Here is a 17,826-nt window from a genome sequence, read left to right as displayed (position 1 = left end):
ATATATTAGCTCACACATACACATAATAGACTGGTCATGTGACTGACAGCTGCCGGATTCCTATATGGTACATTTGTTGCTCTTGTAGTTTGTCTGCTTATTAATCAGATTTTTATTTTTGAAGGATACCAGACTTGTGTGTGTTTTAGGGCGAGTTTCGTGTGTCAAGTTGTGTGTGTTGAGTTGCGTGTGGCGACATGCATGTAGGGACTTTTGTGAGATGAGTTTTGTGTGGCGACATGCGTGTAGCAACTTTTTGTGTGTCGAGTTGCATGTGACAGGTTAGTGTAGCAAGTTGTGTGCAGCAAGTTTTGCGCATGGCGAGTTTTGCGCGTGGCGAGTTTTATGTGTGGTGCCTTTTGAGTATGTGCAAGTTTTGTGTGAGGCAACTTTTGCATGTGTTGCAACTTTTGTGCATGTGGCAATTTTTCTGCGTGTGGCAATTTTTCTGCGTGTGCAAGTTTTGCGTGTGGCGAGTTTTGCACGTGTGGCGAGTTTTGCATGTGGAGAGTTTTGCGCGTGGCGAGTTTTGAGCGGCGACTTTTGTGTTTCTACTTTTATGTGGCGAGGTTGGTGTATGTGTGGTGAAATGTGCACTGAGGGTGGTATATGTGTTCGAGCACGTGGTAGTGTGTGGCGCATTTTGTGTGTGTGTTCATATCCCCGTGGTGGTGTGATTATCCCATGTTGGGGCCCCACCTTAGCAACTGTACAGTATATACTCTTTGGTGCCATCGCTGTCATTCTTTAAGTCCCCCTTGTTCACATCTGGCAGCTGTTAATTTGCCTCCAACACTTTTCCTTTCATTTTTTCCCCATTATGTAGATAGGGGCAAAATTGTTTGGTGACTTGGAAAGCGCGGGGTTAAAATTTCACCTCACAATATAGCTTTGACGCTCTCAGGGTCCAGACGTGTGACTGTGCAAAATTTTGTGCCTGTAGCTGCGACGCCTCCAACACTTTTCCTTTCACTTTTTCCCCATTATGTAGATAGGGGCAAAATTGTTTGGTGAATTGGAAAGCGCGGGGTTAAAATTTCACCTCACAACATAGCCTATGACGCTCTCGGGGTCCAGACGTGTGACTGTGCAAAATTTTGTGGCTGTAGCTGCTACGGTTCAGATGCCAATCCCGGACATACATACATACATACATACATACACACACACACACATTCAGCTTTATATATTAGATATATACACACACTGCATAGTACCACTCCTCCTGTATATATACACTGTACAGTACCACTCCTCCTGTATATATACACTTCACAGTACCACTCCTCCTGTATATATACACACTGTACAGTACCACACCTCCTGTCCTATATATATATATATATATATATATATATATATATATATATATATATATATATATATACACACACTGCATAGTACCACTCCTCCTGTATATATACACTGTACAGTACCACTCCTCCTGTATATATACACTTCACAGTACCACTCCTCCTGTATATATACACTGTACAGTACCACTCCTCCTGTCCTGTATATATACACTGCACAGTACCACTCCTCCTGTATATATACACTGCACAGTACCACTCCTCCTGTATATATACACTGTACAGTACCACTCCTCCTGTCCTGTATATATACACTGCGGTCACTTAGTACACAAAGGAGTGTTCCTCTCTGCTGCAATAAGCCACCGCTGGACCTAAACAATAATTCGCTGTAAAATAATAAAATAGATAATTGACATAACTGACAATGCGTTGTGTGACATGTCCAACATTCCAGCTTCTTTCTTCTGCGAATGCCTCAAAGCTGGCATTCTCTCAACATCAGGTGGGAAGAATGCCAGCTTCCAGTCATGCGCAGGAAAAAGAAGAAGCCAGACTGCTGGACTGATGTCATGCATCGCAAGCTCACAATGTAAGTTATTTATTTAATTTTTTTTACTGCTAATTACCATTGTTTCAGTCCAGTTGTGGCTTTATACAGTAGGGAGGAGCATTCCTTGCTGTACTAAGTGAACATTGGAGCGATTGATCTGTCAATGGCCCTTTAAACATATTGTACGGCTCTCGCGGAATTATATTTCAAAATATGTGGCGTTTACGGCTCTCTTAGCCAAAAAGGTTCCTGACCCCTGTACTATATATAGGAAGAGAAGACATACAGGTATATACTATATACAGAAGAGATCACATACAGGTATATACTATATACAGGAGATGACACATAGGTATATACAATATACAGGAGATACACATACAGCAGGTATATACTATTTACAGGGGAGATGACATGCAGGTATACACTATATACAGGGGAGATGACAGGTATATACTATATACAGGAGATGACATACAGGCGTATACTATATATAAGGGAGATGACAAACATGTATATACGGAGGGGAAAATGAGAGGTGTGAGGTGAAAATGAAAAGGTGTGAGTGCAAAATGAGAGTGAGGGAAAATAGTGGAGTGATCGGAATATGACAGATGTGAGGTCGAAATGACAAGTGTTAGTGGGGAATGAGAGGAGTGAGGGGGAAAATAAGAGGAGTGAAGGGGAAAATAAGAGGAGTGAAGGGGAAAATGAGAGGTGTGAGGGAGAAAATGAGAAGTGTGAGGGAGAAAATGAGAGGTGTGATGGGAAAATAAGATAAGTGATGTGCTATAACTAACCACAGATATTTACTATGCCCAGGCAACGCCGGGCTCTTCAGCTAGTTTATTATAAATTACAAAATCTAACTTAAATATATATTACTTTGTCTTTATTACACAACATCTTTGTAGGATTTTATTCTTTATTAATTGTATACAATTTGTTCTATTTTTGAAAAAAACAAAAAAAAACAATATCTCTCTATCATTGTTCCCGCAAATTGTTTTCATTTAGCCTTAAATTTCTTTTCTCAAGGGTAAAGGTACCTTCACACGAAGCGACGCTGCAGCGATAGCGACAACGATGCCGATCGCTGCAGCGTCGCTGTTTGGTCGCTGGAGAGCTGTCACACAGACCGCTCTCCAGCGACCAACGATGCCGAGGCCCCCGGGTAACCAGGGTAAACATCGGGTTGCTAAGCGCAGGGCCGCGCTTAGTAACCCGATGTTTACCCTGGTTACCAGCGTAAAAGTTAAAAAAACAAACAGTACATACTCACCAGCGCGTCCCCCAGCCTCTGCTTCCTGACGCTGACTGAGCTCCGGCCCTAACAGCACAGCGGTGACGTCACCGCTGTGCTTTCACTTTCAGTTTAGGGCCGGCGATCAGTAAGAGTCAGGAAGCAGAGGCTGGGGGACGCGCAGGTGAGCATGTACTGTTTGTTTTTTTACATTTTACGCTGGTAACCAGGGTAAACATCGGGTTACTAAGCGCGGCCCTGCGCTTAGTAACCCGATGTTTACCCTGGTTACCAGTGTAAAATATCGCTGGTATGGTTGCTTTTGCTGTCAAACACGGCGATACACGGCGACCTAGCGACCAAATAATGTGCAGACCTTCTAGCAGCGACCAGCAATTTCACAGCGGGATTCTGATCGTTGCTGCGTGTCAAATACAGCGATATCGCTCCCTAGGACGCTGCAACGTCACAGATCGCTGGCGACGTTGCTTAGTGTGACGGTACCTTAACTGGAGAAAACGGATCCCAACATTTGTACTATTTCTCCTGAGTGTGCCAATATCCCATGTGTGGGTGAAAACTACACTTGAGGCACAGTGCAAAGCTCAAACGTAGAAGCGCTATATTGGAGTTCAAATTTTGCTGGAATGGTTAGAGGTTGCCATGTCACATTGGCAGAGCCCCATAAGTAATGTCATTTTACAAACTACATATCTTAATGAATTCATCTAAGGATGCAGTGATCATATTGACACCACAGGTGTGTCACAGAAATTTATATTATTGGGTGGTGAAGAATGAATAATTACATTTCTTCCACTAAAATGTTGTCTTAGCCCCAAATGTTTAATCTTTATAAGAGCTAATAGAAAAAAAATGGCACAATAAACTGAGAGGTCCATTTTTTTTTCCTGAGTGCACCCTGCATGTAATTGGGAACTACTTTTGAGGCACAGTGCAAAGCTCAAAAGGGAAGGAGAGCCATATTATTGTGGAGATTTTACTAATATGGTTTGAGGGTGCCATGACCGACTGTGAGAGTCCCTGAGGTGCTAGAAGAGCAGAATCCCACACAACTGACCCCATTTTACAAACTAAATCGCTCAATGAATTCATCTAGGGGTGCAGTGATCATATTGACACCATGGGTATGTCACAGAATTATATACCATTGGGCAGTGAAGAAAAAAATTACATTTTTACCACAAAAACTTAGTTTTAGCCTCAGATTTTACATTTTCACGTGGTAAAAATGGCACCAAAGTTAGTCCCACAATTTCTGCTAAATGCAGAAATACCCCATATGTGGCTGTACAGTACAGATAGTACTGTACAGTACTGATAGATGTCGTCACGGAGATGCCACTGCGTTTACCACCAGTGAGTTTAAATGCATGATGGACATAGCACGGCATGGAGCGGGAACGGACACAAGGACATGACGGGCTGTGTCAACCATTGGACGTTAAGGTGTTAAGCCAATGTTTTTATTCATATCACTTTGGGCTAATTGTAAGGTTTTGATCGCCATGCAATTCTAGTGTTTTGATTTTTTTTCTCTTGTTACGCTGTTTACCGATTGGATTAATGTATTTTATATTTTAATAGATCAGACTTTTCTGTTCACGTGACAATGCACTGATGGGCGCATAGAATGATGTGCTCCCCTGCTGGCATGCTGTATGTGTTACTGTCAGAGGTTACCAGCCGTGGGCAGAGCTCTGCTCCACAGGTGGCTATTAGAGACAGATATATGAGCTGGGTCTAGTCAGGGAGCAGGCACATGACATACCAGTACATCACATGTCGGTAAGTTAATCAGCATTTTAAGTTTTCTGCCAATTACATTTCAGTGCATAGGGGCTGGACTGTGCACTGGGTCTTTGCCTCCCTGTCTGAGATTTCCAGCTTCTCTGACTGCCTCCGGTCTTTGAATGACAGGTCACTGATTTCAAACAGAGGAGGCCGGTCATTCACAGACCCGAGGCAGATGGAAGATTGGGAATCACAGACACAGGGGAAGACCTAGTGCACAGTCCAGCCCGTGCACTGAAATCTAACAGAATATTTAAAATGGTGATTAGTGAAGCAATCCATTTTACTGTTCTTTAACCCCTTAAGCCCCGAGGGTGGTTTGCACGTTAATGACCGGGCCAATTTTTACAATTCTGACCACTGTCCCTTTATGAGGCTATAACTCTGGAACGCTTTGACGGATCTTGGCGATTCTGACAATTTCGCAATTTTCCAACTTTGAATTTTTATGCCCTTAAATCACAGACATATGTCACACAAAATACTTAATAAGTAACATTTCCCACATGTCTACTTTACATCAGTACAATTTTGGAACCAAAAAATTTTTTTTTGTGACGGAGTTATAAGGGTTAAAAGTTGACCAGCAATTTCTCATTTTTACAACACCATTTTTTTTTTAGGGACCACATCTCATTTGAAGTCATTTTGAGGGGTCTATATGATAGAAAATACCCAAGTGTGACACCATTCTAAAAACTGCACCCCTCAAGGTGCTCAAAACCACATTCAAGAAGTTTATTAACCCTTCAGGTGTTTCACAGGAATTTTTGGAATGTTTAAATAAAAATGAACATTTAACTTTTTTTCACTCAAAATTTATTTCAGCTCCAATTTGTTTTATTTTACCAAGGGTAACAGGAGAAAATGGACTCCCAAAGTTGTTGTACAATTTGTCCTGAGTACGCTGATACCCCATATGTGGGGGTAAACCACTGTTTGGGCGCATGGCAGAGCTCGGAAGGAAAGGAGCGCCATTTGACTTTTCAATGCAAAATTGACTGGAATTGAGATGGGACGCCATGTTGCATTTGGAGAGCCCCTGATGTGCCTAAACATTGAAACCCCCTACAAGTGACACCATTTTGGAAAGTAGACCCCCTAAGGAACTTATCTAGATGTGTGGTGAGCACTTTGACCCACCAAGTGCTTCACAGAAGTTTATAATGCAGAGCCGTAAAAATAAAAAATCATATTTTTTCACAAAAATGATCTTTTCGCCCCCAATTTTTTATTTTCCCAAGGGTAAGAGAAGAAATTGGACCCCAAAAAATGTTGTGCAATTTGTCCTGAGTACGCTGATACCCCATATGTGGGTGTAAACCATTGTTTGGGCGCATGGCAGAGCTTGGAAGGGAAGGAGCGCCATTTGACTTTTCAATGCAAAATTGACTGGAATTGAGATGGGACGCCATGTTGTGTTTGGAGAGCCCCTGATGTGCCTAAACATTGAAACCCCCCACAAGTGACACCATTTTGGAAAGTAGACCCCCTAAGGAACTTATCTAGATGTGTTTTGAGAGCTTTGAACCCCCAAGTGTTTCACTACAGATTATAACGCAGAGCCGTGAAAATAATTTTTTTTTTTTTTCTCAAAAATGATTTTTTAGCCCCCAGCTTTGTATTTTTACAAGGGTAACAGAATAAATTGGACCCCAAAATTTGTTTTCCAATTTGTCCTGAGTACGCTGATACCCCATATGTGGGGGGGAACCACTGTTTGGGCGCATGACAGAGCTCGGAAGGGAAGGAGCGCCATTTGGAATGCAGACTTAAATGGATTGGTCTGCAGGCGTCACGTTGCATTTGCAGAGCCCCTGATGTACCCAAACAGTACAAACCCACCACAAGTGACCCCATATTGGAAACTAGACCCCCCAAGGAACTTATCTAGATGTGTTGTGAGAACTTTGAACCCCCAAGTGTTTCACTACAGTTTATAACGCAGAGCCGTGAAAATAAAACATCTTTTTTTTCCCACAAAAATGATTTTTAGCCCCCCAAATTTTTATTTTCCCAAGGATAACAAGAGAACTTGGACCCCAGAAGTTGTTGTTCAATTTGTCCCGAGTACGCTGATAACCCATATGTTGGGGTAAACCCCTTTTTGGGCGCACGGGAGAGCTCGGAAGGGAAGGAGCACTGTTTTACTTTTTCAACGCAGAATTGGCTGGAATTGAGATTGGACGCCATGTCCCGTTTGGAGAGCCCCTGATGTGCCTGGACAGTGGAAACTTCCCAATTCTACCTGAAACCCTAATCCAAACAGACCCCTAGCCCTAATCCCAACGGTAACCCTAACCACACCCCTAGCCCTGACACACCCATAATTCTAATCCCAACCCTAATCCAAACCGTAAATGTATTCCAAACCCTAACTTTAGCCCCAACCCTAACTTTAGCCCCAGCCCTAACCCTAACCCTACCCCTAAATGTGACTGAAATACGTGGCACTGAAATACGTGGCACTGAAATACGTGGCACTGAAATACGTGGCACTGAAATACGTGGCACTGAAATACGTGGCACTGAAATACGTGGCACTGAAATACGTGGCACTGAAATACGTGGCACTGAAATACGTGGCACTGAAATACGTGGCACTGAAATACGTGGCACTGAAATACGTGGCACTGAAATACGTGGCACTGAAATACGTGGCACTGAAATGCGTGGCACTGAAATGCGTGGCACTGAAATGCGTGGCACTGAAATACGTGGCACTGAAATACGTGGCACTGAAATACGTGGCACTGAAATATGTGGCACTATGACTGTCAGAAAATGTTCATTAAACGGTTAGGGGTGAGGTTAGGGGTAGAGTTAGGGTTAGGGTTTGGATCCCTTTATCACCTTGATGGTGGTGGGTGGCTTTTCAGTGTGTTTTCTGTTTTTTTTCGATAAAAACGCATGCGTTTTTAACGCAAACGCATGTGCTTAAAAACGCAAGAAAATACTGCAGGCTGTATTTCTGAAAATGAACACATGCAGAAAAAAACGCATGCGTTTGAAAACGCGACCAAACGCGTACAAAAAAACGCATGCGTTTTCAATGTTAAATATAGGGAAAAAACGCATGTGTTTTTTTGTGCAAAAAACGCTGCAGACAAAAACGCAAGTGTGAAACCAGCGACGCTTTTTATAGCAAAAAAGTTTTTGCGTCTCCACATTTTGAGACCTATAATTTTTCCACATTTTGCTCCACAGAGTCATGTGAGGTCTTGTTTTTTGCGGGACGAGTTGACGTTATTGGTAACATTTTCGGACACGTGACCGTTTTTGATCACTTTTTATTCCGATTTTTGTGAGGCAGAATGACCAAAAACCTGCTATTCATGAATTTCTTTTGGGAGAGGCGTTTATACCGTTCCGCGTTTGGTAAAATTGATAAAGCAGTTTTATTCGACGGGTCAGTACGATTACAGCGATACCTTATTTATATCATTTTTTTATGTTTTGGCGCTTTTATACGATAAAAACTATTTTATAGAAAAAATAATTATTTTGGTATCGCTTTATTCTCAGGACTATAACTTTTTTATTTTTTTGCTGATGATGCTATATGGCGGCTCGTTTTTTGCGGGACAAGATGACGTTTTCAGCGGTACCATGATTATTTATATCAGTCTTTTTGATCGCGTGTTATTCCTCTTTTTGTTCGGCGGTATGGTAATAAAGCGTTGTTTTTTGCCTCGTTTTTTTTTTTTTTCTCTTACGGTGTTTACTGAAGGGGTTAACTAGTGGGGCAGTTTTATAGGTTGGGTCGTTACGGACGCGGCAATACTAAATATGTGTACTATTGTTTTGTTTTTTTATTTAGATAAAGAAATGTATTTATGGGAAAGGAGATTTTTGTTTACTTACCGTAAAATCTTTTTCTCCGAGCCACTCATTGGGGGACACAGGACCATGGGTGTTATGCTGCTGCCACTAGGAGGACACTAAGTAGACAGAAAGATTAACTCCTCCTCTGCAGCATACACCCCTTCACTGGATACAATTTGAACCAGTTCGGTAGTAAAGCAGTAGGAGCATGAACAAAGACAACTATGTCAAAACCAAAGAAGTAACAACAAGCCAAAACAGGCTAACAGGGTGGGTGCTGTGTCCCCCAATGAGTGGCTCGGAGAAAAAGATTTTACGGTAAGTAAACAAAAATCTCCTTTTCTCCTACGCCTCATTGGGGGACACAGGACCATGGGACGTACAAAAGCAGTCCCTGGGTGGGGAGCAATATGCTAAAACCCCATGTACCACTGGCTTACGGCTTAAGGAACTGCCGCTTGCAGAATGCGCCTGCCAAGGGCAGCGTCTGCAGAAGAGATGGAATGAATGTGGTAATGCTTGGTAAAAGTGTGCAAACTGGACCACGTCGCAGCCTTGCAGACCTGCTGTGCTGACGCCTGGTGCCGAATGGCCCACGAGGCGCCCACCGACCGAGTAGAATGAGCCTTGATCCCAGCTGGAATGGGAACACCTTTGACACGATAGGCTTCTTGAATGGCTGACCGAATCCATTTTGCCAGAGTGGCCTTTGAAGCAGGAGAACCCCTCCTGGGCCCCTCTGGAAGTACGAACAGGACGTCTGACGTGCGGAAGGGAGCCGTTCTTGAGACGTACCGACGAAGAGCCCTCACCACATCAAGAGTGTGTAGAGCCTTTTCGATGCGATGAACAGGAGCCGGGCAGAACGAAGGTAGAACAATCTCCTCATTGAGGTGGAAAGAGGAGACGACCTTGGGCAAAAAGGTGGGAGAGGTCCTCAATACCGCCTTGTCCGGATGAAAAATGAGAAAAGGAGGGCGGCAGGAGAGCGCAGCCAACTCCGAAACCCTTCTGATGGACGTGACGGCTACTAGGAAGACTACCTTCCAAGAAAGGAAGGTCAAGGAAACGTCCTGTAGCGGTTCGAAGGGATTCTCCTGAAGGGCTCCGAGAACCAAGTTGAGATCCCACGGATCCAAAGGTGACTTGTAGGGAGGCGCCACACGGGAAACTCCCTGGAAGAAGGTTTTCACCGGCAACCTATTGGCAATCTTCCGCTGGAAAAGGACTGACAATGCCGAAACCTGGCCCTTTAGGGAGCTAAGGGCAAGTCCCGACTCTAGTCCGGATTGAAGAAACTCCAGTATGGAAGGAATAGAAAATACTAGAGGAGATCGTCCCTGTGCATCGCACCATGAGAAAAAAAGTCGCCAGGTACGGTGGTAACTACGCATGGAAACAGGTTTCCTAGCTCTGATCATGGTGGAGGACACCGTGGGAGAAAACCCCGCTTGACCTAGAATCCAGGACTCAACGGCCAGGCCGTCAAAGACAGGGCCCTTGAGTTCTGGTGGTAAATTGGGCCCTGTGAAAGGAGATCCACGCGATCTGGAAGACGCCAGGGGACGTCGGCCACCAACTGAACCAGTTCGGCGTACCATGCCCGACGCGGCCAGTCTGGCGCGACGAGAATCACCGGTACCCCCTCCGCCCTGATCTTTTTGATGACCCTCGGTAGCAGGGGAAGAGGGGGAAAAATGTACGGGAGACGGAATTGACACCAAGGTAGGACCAGGGCGTCTACCCCGAGGGCCCGTGGGTCGAGGGACCGAGCAAGGAACTGAGGGACCTTGTTGTTCATCCTGGAAGCCATGAGGTCCACATCCGGGGTCCCCCAGCGATGGCAAATCTGCTGGAAGACCTCCGGGTGGAGGGACCACTCTCCGGAAGCGATGCCCTGGCGGCTGAGGAAGTCCGCCGCCCAATTTTCCACACCTGGAATGTGGATCGCCGAAATGGGCGAATGGTTCGACTCCGCCCAATGGAGGATGTGAGACACCTCGAGCATGGCCGTTTTGCTGCGAGTTCCGCCCTGACGGTTGATATATGCCACGGCCGTGGCATTGTCGGACTGTATTCTGACTGGATGACCTGCCAGAAGTCGGTGAAAGTGAAACAATGCCAGCCTGATAGCTCGAATCTCGAGGATATTGATGGCGAGACGAGACTCCTGAATGGACCACCGCCCCTGGGCTGTGTGCTGGTTGAAAACCGCTCCCCAGCCTATGAGACTGGCATCGGTGGTCACCACCAGCCACCGTACTGGGAGAAAGGACCTTCCCTGGGTTAGGGAGGACTTCAGCGTCCACCACCTGAGAGCCTTCCTGACCCGAGGGGACAGGATGAATCGCCGGTCGAGAGAGGACGGGTTGCCGTCCCAAGCCGACAGTAGCGCATGCTGCAGGGGACGGAGGTGAAACTGCGCAAATGGGACCGCTTCCATGGTCGCTACCATCTGCCCGAGAACTCGCATGCTGGCGCGAATGGAGTGGGATACTGGACGAGAAAGACGCTGGGCTCCCTGCTGCAAGGCCAAAACCTTGTCTTGAGGGAGTATGACCAAACCGCGGAAAGTGTCCAGTATCATCCCCAGGAAGGAGATTTGTTGAGCCGGAATTGGAGAAGATTTTTTTGAAATTTATCTTCCACCCCAGGCGACAAAGAGTATCCACCGTAAGAGCGACGGACTCTTCGCACGCTGGGTAGGAAGGACCTTTTATCAATAGGTCGTCCAAGTACGGAATTACCACCACTCCCCTGGAATGAAGAATGGCCATGGCAGCCGCCATGACCTTCGTGAAAACTCTGGGAGCGGTGGCGAGACCGAAGGGCAAGGCCACGAATTGAAAGTGCTCCCCGCAAAAAGCGAAACGAAGGAACTGCTGATGCGGAGGGAAGATCGGTATGTGCAGGTAGGCGTCCTTGATGTCTATGGATGCCAGGAATTCTCCCTTTTCCATAGACGCGACCACAGAACGGAGGGACTCCATCCTGAAGTGTCAGATTTTTATAAATCTGTTTAGTAGTTTCAGGTCTAGGATCGGACGTAGTGATCCGTCCTTCTTTGGGACCACGAACAGATTTGAATAGAAACCCTTGAATCTTTGTTCTAGGGGGACCGGAATGATGACTCCGTCCCTTAGTAGTGCCCGTATTGCCTGGTGAAACGCTGTGGCCTTTGACCTTTGAGGGCAAGACTGGAAGAAACGTGTAGGGGGGAGGGAGGAAAATTCTATTTTGTATCCGGTGGACACCAGTTCTCTGACCCACTCGTCGGAAACGACTGAGAGCCAGGCCTGACGGAACAAGAGTAGGCGTCCGCCTACTTTGTTGGAGTCCACCGGATAATGCAAGGAGTCATTGGGCGGAGGATCCATGGGATGCGGATCCCTTAGGCCCGGGAGGTTTAGGTCTGGGTCTCCAGTTACGATTAGGTCTGTAAGAGACCTGGGTGCCTCTGCCACCGCGCGAACCTCTACCTGATGCGGGGGTAGAGGATGTAGAAGACCAGTTGGTATTGGACCGAAAAGGCCGAAATGGAGGTTGCTGCTGGTACCGAAAGGGCCGGGTAGGCTTTTGCTGGGGAAGAAATTTACTCTTCCCTCCGGTAGCATCCGAGATCATTTGATCCAATTTTTCTCCAAATAGCCGACCAGCCTGGTAAGGCAGGGCTGTTAGAGAACGTTTAGAAGCCGAATCTGCTCGCCAATCCCTGAGCCACAGGGCTCTCCTGATGGAAATTGCATTGGCGGCTGCCTGTGCAGCGCAATTGGCTGCGTCCATAGAGGCGTTGACTATGAAGTCTCCGGCCTGCGCTATCTGGTTAACCAGGATGCTGGCTTCTGGAGGTAAATCACTGGCTTGGATGTTAGAGGAAAGAGTCTCGGTCCAAGAGACCATAGCCTTAGCCACCCAAGAGGCGGCGAAAGATGGGAAGAGAGACGCTCCTGAGGCCTCGAAGGCGGAACGAGCCAGATAATCAATCTGGCGATCGGAGGGATTCTTAACGGAAGAACCGTCCGAAAGAGACAGGATGGTCTTGGACGCGAGGTGTGACACAGCAGGGTCCACCGAGGGAGACTGCAGCCAGTCCTTGACTAATTCCCGAGAAAAAGGGTATTTGGCCTCGATGTACTTTTGTCCAATGAAGCGTTTATCTGGGCGATCCCTATGTTTTTGTACAATCTCCTTAAAGTGAGGGTGAGTAACAAAAACATTTTTAACACGTTTAGTCTTTTTGAAAGACACCACATGTTCGGGCTCTGAAGCAGAGTCCTCAGTCACCTTCAGGGTCTTGTTTACCGCCTCAATGAGAGAGTCAAGGGACTCTTGGGAGGAGGGGGGGTCCTGAACGTAGGAGATGTCGGACTCATATTCAGAGTCATCCGAGTTTGGGGAAGGGGACCTGGAAGCAGCGCTTGCAGGTACTGAAGGGCCCGCTAGCTCTTGGTCAGGGGATGAAACGTGAACACGTTTTCTGGGACCCCGGGTAGAAAGTGAACGGGTACGCCCCCTACTGGTAGAAGAATCCATACCGTCGTCTGAATCCTCCACGGTCCGACCTGGAGGGGGGCCCCGGAGGGAGTCAATTGCCCTGGCTAGGGAAGCCACAGATCGTGACAGAGAGGTTGCCCACTCAGGGGGGCTAGGCCCTACCGGGTCGACGGCTGCGGCATCGGTGACGGTACCGGCGTCGGCAAGGAGCGGCTGCACAGAGGGTGAGACGCAATCTGCACACAAAGGACTAGTGTGGGCTCGGGGCAGGGCCGCATTGCAGGTGGCACATACAGTGAAAAATACTGTGTGCTTCTTGTTACCCTTTTTTGTCTCCTTGGATTGAGACATAGTGCCTTAAGAACAGAGCGGGCAGTATTGCAGAGAAAGGGTTAAGCTTTCTTGGAGCAGCTTACCCACGGTCCTGTCTGTGTCCCCAGAGAGAGAATATGGCGGTTCTTTCCAGGAGTTCTCCTTGGAGCGCTTGAGAAGCGTGGGCTCCGTGCAGAGAGAGAGGAAATATGGCCCCCGAGATTAGGAGGGCGCCTCTCGTCCCAGACGAGAAGCGCCGATGAAGGGGGCGGAGCTACGGCCGTGGGAGTGGATTTGTCCCTTGCGGCCTACTCCGGCTGGAGAAGCCGGGGACTAAATTTATGAGGCCTGCCGACGATGTGCGGCGGCGGCCGCGACGGAGCGCCGCCGAGCACCACCGACCCCCGGTCGGCGGTGCCTCTCCCTGGGGACCCGGAGCGCATCGCTGCCGCTGAGGGGGAGCAGGGGGGAGCCCCCTGAAGGTACTTACGGCCGCTATTGTTCCCGGATCTCACAGGTCTGCAGGGCGCTGCTGTGAGGATGTCATCTCAATCCATGCACCCTGGATGGGGATGGAGAGGCCCCTGATGTGCTGCTGTAGCAGAGGGGGGCTGCGGCACAACATCCCCTCCGGACTGCATACCCAGATTACATCGCTGTAATGCAAGGTCCTGGAGGGGGTTGGGGGGAAATCGGAACCAAAAAAGGAACCGTTGCCCTGGCGCAAACCTTATTCGTGCGCCATACGTCGCAGGAGAGGGACGGGGAGGTATACTCGCCGTGCTCGCCTGTTGATGGTTCGGGGGAGAGCGGACCTTATGAAAAAAAGGACCCGTCGCCCCCTTCACTCCGTTAAATAAAAAATTAAAAATTTACAGAAAATTAAAAAATCAAAAATTAAAACAAAGTTGGGGTCTGGAAAAAAGACCCAAGTGCCTCCTAAGACACTAAGCAAGAACTGGTTCAAATTGTATCCAGTGAAGGGGTGTATGCTGCAGAGGAGGAGTTAATCTTTCTGTCTACTTAGTGTCCTCCTAGTGGCAGCAGCATAACACCCATGGTCCTGTGTCCCCCAATGAGGCGTAGGAGAAATAATATATATATATTTTTTTTATTATTTATTTAGGATTTTTTTTTTTTTTACACATGTGGAAATTTTTTTTTTTTACTTTTTTACTTTGTCCCAGGGGGGACATCACAGATCGATGATCTGATAGTGTGCACTGCACTTTATCAGATCACCGATCTCACTTACATCGGTGCAGGCTTACCAGCGTCTGCTCTGAGCAGGCGCTCGGTAAGCCACCTTTCTCCCTGCAGGACCCGGATGCCGCGGCCATCTTGGATCCGGGACCTGCAGGGAGGAAGAAGGTAGGAGACCCTCAGAGCAACGTGATCACATCGCGTTGCTCCGGGGGTCTCAGGGAAGCCCGCAGGGAGCCCCCTCCCTGCGCGATGCTTCCTTATACCGCCGGTACACTGCGATCATGTTTGATCGCGGTGTGCCGGGGGTTAATGTGCCGGGGGCGGTCCGTGACCGCTCCTGGCACATAGTGCCGGATGTCAGCTGCGATAGGCAGCTGACACTCGGCCGCGCTCCCCCCGTGAGCGCGGCCGATCGCGTATGACGTACTATCCCGTCACCGGGAATTAAGTCCCAGGTCACCTTGACGGGATAGTACGTCATACGGGATTAAGGGGTTAAAGACATCAACTTAATCTGTTTTACAGCCTTTCAGCAGTTATCGCTGTCATTCTCTGACTGCGACATTTACAGTGTACGGCCTATGGGGGGAGGGGAGGGGTGCGATTTTAATTCCACCCCTGCCCTGATTGAGACCTGCTAAAGATCCATGTGCCCATCATGACGGTGCTCCTAGGAAACAGGGTTTTAATGATAAATACACTAATACTACAGTATTGCTGGATCTAGTACAGGCGATCAGATGATCATAGGTTCAAGTCCCCTAAGGGGACTGCAAAATACAATTAAAAAAGTATAAAAGAAAAAAGGTTAACAAAAAAAAAAAAAATTCTAATAATCTCCATTTAAAAATAAAGATCTAAAGAGATCGAATTGGCAGAATTGCAGTTCTTTTGGCAACTACAAGACTACATCAAAACATATCCATAAAACCTAACCAATGTAAAAAGTGATGTCACCCCGCAAAAAACAATCCCTCACCCAGTGCCATAGACTGAGCAAGGAAAATGGCTATACCAGCAATTTTTCTTTCCAGTTTACAAATTTTTACATTTCATTAGTGAAAGAAAAAAAAAATAAGAAAACCTGCAAGTTTGGTATTGCCGTAATCTTACTGACCTGCATAATATCTCCATGTTATTTAACAAAAATCCATAAAAAAACAAACAAACAAAAAAAAAAAACTATTCCCCCCCCCCACACACTTTTACTCCTCACATGGAATTTATTCTCCATTTTTCAGTACCTTATACGGCAAATGAATGATATTCAAAAGAACAATTCCTCCTGCAAAAAACAAGCCCTCATATGGCTATGTGGAAGGAAAAATGAAAAAATTATGGCTTGCCTATGAAGGGGAAGGAAAAAAATACGAACACCAGAACTAAAACTCGACCAGCCCTTAGGGGGATAATCTCTAGTTATGGCCAACTCTAAAGGGCTTTATCATTTAACCTCTGGATTGGTGAAATAGTTTGTATATGCTCACAGTATAAAGGTACCTTCACACGAAGCGACGCTGCAGCGATAGCGACAACGATGCCGATCGCTGCAGCGTCGCTGTTTGATCGCTGGGGAGCTGTCACACAGACCGCTCTCCAGCGACCAACGATGCCGAGGTCCCCGGGTAACCAGGGTAAACATCGGGTTAGTAAGCGCAGGGCCGCGCTTAGTAACCCGATGTTTACCCTGGTTACCAGCGTAAAAGTAAAAAAAACAAACAGTACATACTCACCTGCGCGTCCCCCAGCGTCTGCTTCCTGACACTGACTGAGCTCCGGCCCTAACAGCACAGCGGTGACGTCACCGCTGTGCTTTCACTTTCACTTTAGGGCCGGCGCTCAGTCAGTGTGGGAAGCAGACGCTGGGGGACGCGCAGGTGAGTATGTACTGTTTGTTTTTTTTTATTTTACGCTGGTAACCAGGGTAAACATCGGGTTACTAAGCGCGGCCCTGCGCTTGGTAACTCGATGTTTACCCTGGTTACCAGTGTAAAACATCGCTGGTATCGTTGCTTTTGCTTTCAAACAACGATACATGGCGATCGGACGACCAAATAAAGTTCTGGACTTTATTCAGCGACCAGCGACATCACAGCAGGATCCTGGTCGCTGCTGCGTGTCAAACTAAACGATATCGCTAGCGAGGACGCTGCAACGTCACGGATCGCTAGCGATATCGTTACAAAGTCGTTTCGTGTGAAGGTACCTTAAGTGATAACTTTCTGTTTTGTGGGGGCTTTACAGATAGAAACCGCCACTAATCTCAACAATTGAGGCCCTGATAGCAGTTCCTGGCAATCCACTATACCCGGCAATGTAATAGTCTATAAACTGGAGCTGCGCTCTATTTTAGGCATTTCAGAGTCCTATTTTCAGGATCAGTGGGGAACCCGGCAATCAGCAATTTATCACATATCATGTGAAAAGGTGATAATTGTTAAGATGAAAATAAACCTTTAAGTAAAGACTTTTTAATGCACATATAAATAAACAGCAACAAAGGTTTCAATACGAACGAACAAAAGTAGAATAGTTGCTCATGGCAACAAAACTGAACACTTCATTTTTCAGAGCACCTACAGAAAATCATAACTGTGGCCTGATTAAAGGGGGATCGGTTAGTAGGATCACCCCCCCAAGCCATCTATATATATGGGCATGTAGGTCAGAGGAAGCCGAGCATAATCCCTCGATATCTGCAATCCGAATTCTTGTGCCAGACAAATCCACTTTTTTTCTTGTATGTAAGTTAGCTGTTAAAAGTTATGAGACACAGATCTCTTCAAGATTCTGCCTCTAGAGAGGATTTAAAAATATACTCTGGAGGCCAATTGTTGGTGAGATCTAAGCTCATTTACATATAAGAAAAACATGGATTTCTCGGGAATAAAATATTGGATTGCAGATAACGTTCCATTTTATTCAACTTCCTATGACCTTCATGCCTATATAGACTGCTTATGAGGGTTGAGCCCAATGACAAATTACTTCTAATTGGCATGGGCAAATGGTTAATGTCTGCTTCAAATGTAATACATAAGTCTAACTGAATGTCTGAAGTAACC

The 17,826-nt window shown here is 46.5% G+C and overlaps 1 protein-coding gene across 2 annotated transcripts in view; it reads right to left on the bottom strand.

Moving 5' to 3' along the window:
* The window catches only part of CORO1C (coronin 1C), a 116,996-nt gene that overhangs the window by 9,630 nt on the left and 89,540 nt on the right, over positions 1-17,826 (bottom strand). The window lies entirely within an intron of this gene.

This window comes from Ranitomeya variabilis, chromosome 1 (assembly GCF_051348905.1).
Source record: "Ranitomeya variabilis isolate aRanVar5 chromosome 1, aRanVar5.hap1, whole genome shotgun sequence".
NCBI lineage: Eukaryota > Metazoa > Chordata > Amphibia > Anura > Dendrobatidae > Ranitomeya > Ranitomeya variabilis.
The sequence above is the reverse complement of the archived record's forward strand: the minus strand, read 5'-3'. Positions and strand labels throughout refer to the sequence as shown.